Source organism: Sapajus apella, unplaced genomic scaffold (assembly GCF_009761245.1).
Source record: "Sapajus apella isolate SASKATOON/1434 unplaced genomic scaffold, GSC_monkey_1.0 scaffold164, whole genome shotgun sequence".
NCBI lineage: Eukaryota > Metazoa > Chordata > Mammalia > Primates > Cebidae > Sapajus > Sapajus apella.
The window spans coordinates 2,023,195-2,033,741 of record NW_022437104.1 but is presented as its reverse complement, the minus strand read 5'-3'; positions in this window follow the sequence as shown (position 1 = coordinate 2,033,741).

The window sequence follows — 10,547 nt, the reverse complement described above, 5'->3', positions numbered from 1 at the left end:
TAGGAGGATGAGATCAACAAGCATACAGTAATGGAGAATAAATTTGCCCTCATCAAAAAGGATGTGGATGAAGCTTACATGAACCTCACATGAACAAGACAGAGCTGGAGTCTCACCTGGAAGGGCTGACTGATAAGGTCAACTTCCTCAGGAGGTTGTATGAGAGGCAATCCAGGAGCTGCAGTCCCAGATCTCAGACACATCTGTAGTACGTTACATGCACAACAGCGACTCCCTGGACACGGACAGAATCATCGCTGAAGTCAAGGCTAAGTTGGTATTTTCAAGGACATGATCTAATTAGCTCTTCTTTCCTCCTGGGTGTACTCTTACATTTCCTAGCTCAGTAAGTGGTATTGTTATCTACCCAGTCACCCAGGCCTGAGTAAGAACTCCCTGATTCTACCTTACCACCATTATGCACATTAATTCCTGTCCATACTGCCTCAGAATTATCTATGTCAAAGATCTCTGCTCTCAAGAATTCATGGCCTGGTATAGAAGAAAATCAGGTATACATAATTATAACACAGCGTGATAACTACAAAGCTAGAAGTAAAGCATAGGGTACAATTGACACACCAAAAAATTGCATCCAACCACGGCTGAGGTCAGTAAAACCTTCCCTGGGGAGGTGATATTTGAAGTCTAATGCTAACTAAGTGTAATTCTAGTGAGGAAGGGTTAAGGGAATGAGGGACATAGCGGTAGAAAGAAAAGTCCAAGTAAAGGGAAGAATACAATGTGAAAAAACCTGAAGGTGTAAGAGCTTGACATATTTAAGGAGGATGCATAATGAGGAGTGGTGGCATCGAATGATGGAGACCTAGACAAGGGTCATGTCATATTACCTTGAAAGCCAACAAATATTATACTAAGACATTTTATGTTTTAGAGAGACCATTCTAGTAGTAATAAAGAGTAAAACTCAAGGTAATGACACCAGTGAAGATGTTGGTCTAAGCAAGAGATGAGGCTTAAATTGGAACAGTGACTTTAGGAATAGAGGGAAGGAGAAAGTTAAGAGAGCGATTAGAAGGAATAAAGAGGAGTTGGTAATAGATTAAATATGGGAACTGAGGAAAAAGTAAGAGTCTAGGAAGACAAACAAGCTTCTGACCTGGGGACCACGTAGATAGGAATGTCATTTATCCAAAGAGCAGACTGGGAGAAGGATTAGGTTTAAGGGAGGTAGGAAAAGATGATTTCTGATATGTTCTTTCCCTTCTTTCAAATCAGAATATCTGGAGTTGCAAAATCTGCAGCCCAAAGCCTTTCCAGGATCAAATATTTTAGCATCAGATAGACCTGGGTTCAAATCTCAGCTCCTCCACCTTGGGTAAGAAATGTAATATAAGGCTTCAGTTAATTTGCTAATAAAATAGAGATCATATCAGTATCAGGAATCTATTGCACATATTGAATTAAATATATAAAGCACCCAAACACAGTTCCAGGCACAAAGTAAATATTCATTGCCTGTACCTTTTTTTCCTGTGCCTTCTCCTATACTTCCTCTCCCAGAGTCATCCCTTTCATTATAGGAGCAGGCAAATAAAGTTTAGGCAGGAATCTTGATCCATTGAGATATGATCTGTGCATATGATGGTAAGGTTGCCATAAGCCCTACTGCTATGTAACAGTAACTGATAAAGGGAAATTAATATGTGAGCCTCTACTATGTGTTAGATATTGTTCTAGGTAGGTACTTTCATATACATTATAATTTGGCCTTCATAATTACCATCTAATTTGACTATGTAGTAGTATTATCATTTAACAGATGAGAAAAACTAAGACTCAAATACAGGTTAAATTATACCCAAGCCATACAGCTAGAAAGTAGAAGCTACCATTTGATGTCAAAGCCCAGGTTCTTTCCATTTTGTGTACTTTCTGCCTCTCATTTTGAAATTAAGTTGGAATATAATTTGCCCAATTATTCTACCACTGTGATTTACAAACTTCAAGGATTGAAAGCCAACATTATACTAAATGGGGAAAAGTTGAAAACATTACCCTGAGAACTGGAACAAGATAAGGATGCCCACTTTCACCACTTCTATTCAACATAGTACTGGTCCTAGTCAGAGCAATCAAATAAGAGAATGAAATAACAGGCATCCAAATCAGTAAAGAGGAAGTCAAACTGTCGCTGTTTGCTGATGATATGATCCTATACCTAGAAAATGCTGACTCCTCCAAAAATCTCCTAGAATTGATCAATGAATTCAACAAAGTTTCAAGATACAAAATCAATGCACACAAATCAGTGGCTCTGCTATACACTAACAGTGACCAAGCTAAGAATCAAATCAAGAATGCAACCCCTTTTACAACAGCTGCAAAAAAATAATAATAAAATTATTAGGAATATACCTAAGCAAGGAGGTGAAAGACCTCTACAAGGAAAACTACAAGTCACTGCTGAAAAAAATTATAGACAACACAAACAAATGGAAACACATCACATGCTCATGAACGGGTAGAATCAATATTGTGAAAATTGCCATACTGCCAAAAGCAATCTATAAATTTAACATAATTCCCATCAAAATACCATCATCATTCTTCACAGAACTAGAAAAAAAAAATCCTAAAATTCATGTGGAACCACAAAGGAATCCACATAGCCAAGGTAAGACCAAGCAAAAAAAACAAACAAACCTGAAGGCATTATATTACCTGACTTCAAATTATCCTATAAGGCCATAGTCACCAAAACAACGTGGTACTGGTATGAAAACAGGCACATAGATCAATGGAACAGAATAGAGTACCCAGAAATAAAGCCAAATACTTAGCGCCAACTGATCTTTAACAAATCAAACAAAAACATAAAGAAGAGAAAGGACACCCTATTCAACAAATGGTGCTGGAATAATTGGCAAGCCAGATGTAGGAGAATGAAACTGGATCCTCATCTCTCACCTTATACAAAAATCAACTCAAGATGATCAATAACTTAAATCTAAGAGCTGAAGCCATAAAAATTGTACAAGATAACATGAGGAAAACTCTTCTAGACATCAGCTTAGGCAAAGACTTCATGACCAAGTACCCAAAAGCAAATGCAACAAAAGAAAAGATGAATAGGATAAATTGATGCAACTTAATTAAACTAAAATTTTCTGCTCAGCAAAGAAAATAATCAGCAGAATAAACAGACAACTCACAGAGTGGGAGAAAATCTTCACAATCTATACATCCAACAAAGGACTAATATCCAGAATCTATAGGGTCCTCAAACAAATCAGCAAGAAAAATAAACAATCCCATCCAAAAGTAGGCTAAGGACATAAATAGACAATTCTCAAAAGAAGATATAAAAATGGTCAACAAATATATGAAAAAATCCTCAACATCACTAATTATCAGATAAATGCAAATCAAAACCACTATGTGATACCACCTTACTCCTGCAAGAATGGCCATAATTTTAAAAATCAAAAAATAATAGAAGTTGGCATGGATGTGGTAAAAAGAGAAGACTTTTACACTGTTGGTGGAAATGTAAACTATTACAACCACTATGGAAAACAGTGTGGAGATTCCTTAAAGAACTAAAAGTGGATCTACCATTTGATCCAGCAATCTCACTACTGGGTATCTACCCAGATGGAAAAAAAAGTCATTATATGAAAAAGACACTTGCACCGGCATATTTATTGCAGCACCATCGCAACTGCAAAAATGTGGAACCAGCCTAAATGCTCACCATCCAATTAGTGGATAAAGAAAATGTGGTATATACACACCATGGAATACTACTCAGCCACAAAAAGGAATGAGATCATGGCATTCACAGCAACCATTATTCTAAGTGAAGTAAGTCAGGAGTGGAACACCAAATATTGTATGTTCTCACTTATAAGTGGTAGCTAAGCTGTGAGGATGCAAAGGCATAAGAATGATACAATGGACTTTGGGGACCTGGTGGGGCAGGGTGGATGGGCTGAGGGATAAAAGACTACACATTGGGCACAGTGTACACTGCTCAGTTGATGCATGCACCATAATCTCAGAAATCACCACTAAGGAGCTTATTCATATAATGAAACATCACCTATTCTCCAAAAACCTATTTAAAAAAGAAAATTCTAGTGTAACAAGGAGTAAGAATTGCAGGTAAGCAGACTAGTGAAGAGATCAGTCCAGGAAAGACACAAGGCTTGAATTGGGAGGCATCAATATTCATACTATCTACTATAATGACTTCCGTCATGAATTTTCTGGTGATTAATAAGGTTGTCCTGATTAAGTCTTGCCACATACATGACATTCATAAAGTTTTTCTCTGCTATAGATTACTGACACATAATCAGGCCTGAGGCCTAAGTTAAGGCCTTGATGCATAGATGGCTTCTCTCTACCGTGAAAAAATAATCTTAAGGTTTACACGGGTTGAGCTCCAAGTAAAGGTTCTTCCCATAGACACTATATCCCTAGGATTTGTCTCCACTACTGATTCTTTTATGTTTAGAGCTCCTGATGATTATTGTTTCATATTGACTGCATTTATAGGACTTTTCCCCACTTTGAATTCTCTGGTAGAGAATAAGAATTGAATTCTATCTAAAAGCTTTTAAACACTAGTTGTATTTTTAATGTATTTCCTTAAGACTATCTGAGTACCTAAAACTTCAGAGTTCAGTATGATGATAAACTTTTGTGAATTTCTACTCCAGACTCTCTGGCCTGTAGCTGCTCTCCTTTGGGTAATAAGGCTTCAGCTCTTCTCTTGGATATTATTTCAGGAGCTCTCCCCCAGGAAGAACTGGCTGTTCAGTGACCAAACTAAAACAGTTTTCTTGGAAGGAAACACATATCAGGCTATGTCCCACCTACCACTCTAACTTGCCTTAATACTCAGAAGTTGTTTCAGAGTTGGGGGCCTGGGGAATGACGCTGCTTGTAACAGCTCTAGAAATTCTTCTATGACTAAGATGTCTCTTTGGAATAGAATTCTTGCTGTCAGCCTTATCATCTGAAAAAAAAAATAGGTATATGTAGTAATTGGCTTTGACATGCTGAGTCCTCTTAAAATCCATTCCTAGCCATATAGCAGAATGTGCAGGAAAAATTTAGACAAGGCCTTCTGAGAACTCAGAAATAGGTTCCCAGGAACCTGAGAGGATGGAAATCCTCAGAGACAGGAACACATGTTTGGAGGCTGAAGATAGAGGCCCAAGTCTGGGACATCTAAGCAGTGTCACCTTCAGAAAACCCTGTAAATTGTGCTAAGCCACAGATAGCTAACCAGTACCTCCACTCTTTGAAAACAAGAAACAGAAAAACACTGCATGTTCCTTTCAATATACATTACTTCAACAAGTATTTGTTGAATGTCTGCTATGTTTCACGGTCTATTTTAGGTTACTGGGGATACAAAGAAAGTCAAATAACATAAGAAGTCTGTCCTTGAAGGGCTTAAGGTCTTGTAGGAGAGACAGGTACATAAACAGGGAATTATAGAGGCACGGAGGAGAAACATCTACCACTATCACAACAGAGCAAGTTAAGGAAGATTTCAGGAATAGGTGATATCTGAATTGAATATGAAAGGACAAGCAGGAGTTAATAAGCTAGAACAAAACAACAGCAACAAAAAAGATGGATTGTGTGAACCCATGGATTATATCAGGGACAAAAAAAAAGAGATTGGAAAGGTAATTCCAGCTAGAGAAAAGAATGTAAAGACCAGGAGGAAAGCAAGCACAGGTGGACTAAAGGAAGCTTATGGAAAAGTGTCAATAGGTAAGACACAAGACATAAGCAGAAGACAGTTCATGACCAACTTTATAAATCTTATAAAAGACTTTGTTTTTCCTGGCAAACATTGAAAGCCATTGAAGGAGCGTAAACAGCAGAGTGACATGGTCATATTTCTCGGATACAAAGATCATGTGAACAGCCAGTGGGGAGGATGCAGATGATGAAGCCTGAACTGCAACAATGGCCTTGGAGACAGAGAAAAGGAATTCATAAAAGAGAACTGAAATTAAATGAACAGAATATTTGCTAGTTGCTTCCTGTGAGTCAGACATTATAAGTTTTGCAGAGATTCACTCTTCTACATCTCACAAAAACACTATGAAGTGTTTCTACATTTCTTCTACACTATGAAGTAGATATACTCAGTATCCTCATATAGACAAGGGAACTGAAATTCAGACAGGTGAAATAACCTCCCTAAGTTCACACGGTTAATAAATGGCAGAACCCAGGCAATCTGGCTCTAGGGCTGATGTTCTTAATCACTGTTCATTCCTGCAGTAATACTTAGAAGAACCAAGTACCAGGATTAGATCTTATCTTCCATAAAGTGACCTAGCAAGTAATTCCAGACTCTTCCTTCTCCCTCAACATCTAGAAAACTCACTGTTCCTGAAATGCAGTAAACATCTTAAGACCTTCCTGATTTTGTTGATATTGTACCCTCTGTCTGGATTGCCCCTCTCCCTCTGCTTTACCCAGTAAACTCATGCTTCATAACCCATTTAAAATATAATGTGTTCTCTGTAGTGTTTCCTGAAACACATTAGATACTTTTAAATGTTTTTTCCTTTTGTTCATACTGCCTGTTTAATAGGGGATTGAGAAAGAAAACACATTCTTCTTTACCAAAAGAGAAAAACTATAAATAGTTACTAGCTGTACTAAGATACATGCCAGATGTGATGGTTAATACTGAGTGTCAACTTGATTGAAGGATGCAAAGTATTGATCCTGGGTGTGTCTGTGAGTGTGTTGCCCACAGGAGATTAACATTTGAGTCAGTGAGCTGGGGAAGGCAAACCCACCCTTAATCTGAGTGGGCACCATCTAATTGGCTGCCAGCAAATATAAAGCAGGCTGAAAAACATGAAAAGGCTAGCCTTGCTTAGCCTCTCAGCCTACATCCTTCTTCCATGCTGGATGCTTCCTGCCCTTGAACATTGGACTCCAAGTTCTTCAGCTTTGGGACTTAGACTGACTTCCTTGCTCCTCAGTTTGCAGACGGCCGATTTTGGGACCCTGTGATCATATGAGTTAATACTACTTAATAAACTTCCCTTTATATACATCCTATTAGTTCTGTCTCTCTAGAGAACCCTGATTAATAAACCAGGACATTTTTTAATTCTCCTAATAGGAAGATATTCCTACTAAGCATACGGATTACTTATAAAAGGAAGAATATGAGCCTGACATTGAACATTTCAGCTCTAACTATAAGTATTATCAAACAATACAATAATATTTATAACCCTCTGAGGGGTAAAAAACTAGATTTTGGATTTTTATACCTAACCAAAAATTTTAAGAGAATTCTCTGTATTACTCTATGCTATTTTGAAAAATACTGATTACTAAAATTGATATGGGAAGAAGTTTATAAAAAAAATAAATAATCATGGAAACCATTGGAAAAGCTGTCAAAGAATGGCCCAGCTACCACTACCAAATGGTATTAGGGCAAATAATTATATTTCCTGGTATTTCCAAAACTTATAAGAACAGATGTGTTATTTAAATTAAAATAGAAACTATAGACCAATCTTACATGAAGAAGAAACCACAGCACATCTGGGACATAGCTATCATGCTACTCTCTGAGTTTCATTCCAGAATCTGGGTAAGGGGTATAGCTAAATGAAGGAGAGAAATGCTGATAGTGAGGCCAACCCTTCAGGAAGTAACCCAACCAAGCCTGTGTATCTTCATTAATCCCCACTCATCACAGGTGGTTGAGCCTGTGATTAACTGGTACAACCTTTTACAGAGATATTGGAGAAAATGTATGAAAAAAATATTTAAAAGATCCATATTCTTTGGTCAAATAATTCCATTTCTAAAAATCAAGACTAATATTTGTGGTAATGGTTACACAATTCTGTAAATATACTAATAATCATTGGATTACACACTTAAAATGGGTGAATATTGTGGTTTATAAATAAGCTTTTGGAAAATCTATGCTAAGAAAATAATCTAAGATGCCGAGAAAACTTTAAGTACCATGATGTTTACTGCAGTGCAACTGCAAAGTAAAAAGTTGAAACTCCTGAATCACTGAAGTCTATTCAATTAAACATCGTCTGAATATCTACTTATTGTCAGGTTGACACTAGGGTTGCAGAAATGAATCGGACCTAGACTCTGATTCCAGAAAAATTCTCACACAGGTAGGAAATCAGCCAAGACACAGAACAAATCAATGCAGAGAGAGAGGGGGTACTATGGAGAGGAGGGCCAGGGAAGTATTGCCTGAGGACATGCTACATGAGCACATGGGACTGGAACTTACTTCCCCCTCCAGACTACACTGCCTCATAAAAAGATGAGAATCACACAACTACCACCCAAAGAGAAAACGAGACATTTTCCTCTAAAGGAGAGGAGATATCAGGCACAACCACAGCCACCAACCTACACTCATAGGCTCAGCTGGACCAGGAATAGTAGAGAGGCTCCACCTAAGTATCCATCCCAATAACCTGGGAAGTCCCAGCCACTTTCCTCCATTAGGGCACTTCAAGTTCTCTAGGTCAGCTCAGAGGTTTGTTAACCTCAGCAGATTTTATTCTTCCTGTTCCTGAAGGAACAGAGAAAATATATCTGAAGGCAACAGGCATTTCTGACAGCTCCTCTAGTCAATGGTTCCAGATTCCTATCAGCAAGTTGCTCAAGTTCTAATGGAGGAGGAAGACACAAGACAAGGCATCAGTAGTACAGTGTGATAAATTCTGAGAGAGAAGATGTGGGAGCCCAGAAGAGATAACCACATCCAGTGTGGGGGTTTAAAAGGGCCTCCCAGAAGTGATGACATTTGAGCTCAATTTTCAAAGTGACAAATGGTTAGCCAGCTAAAGAGATGGAGGTCAAGGTTATTGCAGCTGCATTTGAAATACCATCTAGAAGAACTAGAATTAATCTTTAATTTTAAAAATGGTTAAATACACCATGCTATATCCATACTCTCCAATTTATATTCCACTGCATCTCCAGTATGTAGCACAGCACCTGACATGCTATGGGCACTCAATAAATATTTGTTGAATTAATAAATTAATCCAGATGAAGCAGTAAATATCACAGAAAAGGGGTTAATATCCATATTGTTCAAAGGTCTTCTACAACTCAAAAATAAAACTATAAACATAAATAATAATTGCTACATGTCATCCTCACAATAATCTGATAGGGTAGGTTCTATGACTGTCTCATTTTGTATAGGAGACATCTGGAAATAAGTAAACCAAATACCTAAGGTCTTCTGGTGACTCGGTGACTTGGGTGAGTCTGACTCTAGAGTGTATACTTTTAGTCTACTATATTTTACTATCAACCCACCCCAAAAATGGGCAAAAAGTAGACCATTCAGAAGAGAAATAGACAAATGATGAAGAAACATATGAAAAAACACTCAGTCTCATGAAAGAAAAGCAAATAAAAGCAACACTAATATACCATTTTTAGTGCCTATAAGATTAACGAAGATTTTTAAAAATTGAAAATAACAAATGATATTGGTGAGTTTGTGAGAAAACAGACACACATTTACTCTTATACAGCACTGGGTGGAGGGTAATGTATAACACATGTATAGGGCAAATTGGCAGTAACAAAATTTTAAATGTCTATTATCTTTAGACCCAGGAATTATTTTATTTTAGGATATCGCTCTCTAAAAAAATGCTCTCACAAACATCAAAAGATGTTTATTGCAACATTAATCATAATGGAGGGGGGAAATCCTTGGGAATAACCTAAATTTCTATCAATAAGGGAGTGTTTAAATAAATTATAGTGCGTTCAGATTTTATAACTTCACTAAATACAATGAATTTAGATGAAAAGACCTCCACGGTATATTGGCATATGGCTGAATTAAAAAAAAAAAAAAAAAAAGGAAGGCCAGGTGCAGTGGCTCATGCCTGTAATCCCAGCACTTTGGGAAGCCAAAGTGGACGGATCACCTGAGGTCAGGAGTTCGAAATTAGCCTGACCAACATGGAGAAATCCTGTCTCTACTAAAAATACAAGAATTAGCCAGGCATGGTGGTGGGCACCTGTAAACTCAGCTACTTGGGAGGCTGAAGCAGGAGAATCACTTGAACCCAGGAGGCGGAGGTTTCAGCAAGCCGAGATTGTGCCATTGCACTCCAGCCTGGGCAACAAGAGTGAAACCCCATCTCAAAAGAAAAAGGAAAGTGTGGATCAATATGTAGACTACGGTCTTATTTGTGTAAATATAATATTAATGATGACAATCTACTCTATGGATGAAATTATCTGGTTATAACATGGTCCTGCTGCCTTACGATTGATAAGGGAAGGGGAAAAAGAAAGTGACAAAAGGGAAAGAAAATGAAAAAGGGAGGGGAAGGTAACAGAAAAGATAAGACAGAGAACTTCATATTTTTAATTGTTTATTCTGAGAGGAAGAGAAGTGTGGGTTCTGTAACTAGATTGCCTAGGTTCATAGTTGGGCTCTATGCATTCTAGTTGGGTAATTAACAGCCAGTTACCTCACCTCTCTGAGCCTCAGTTTCTTCATCTGT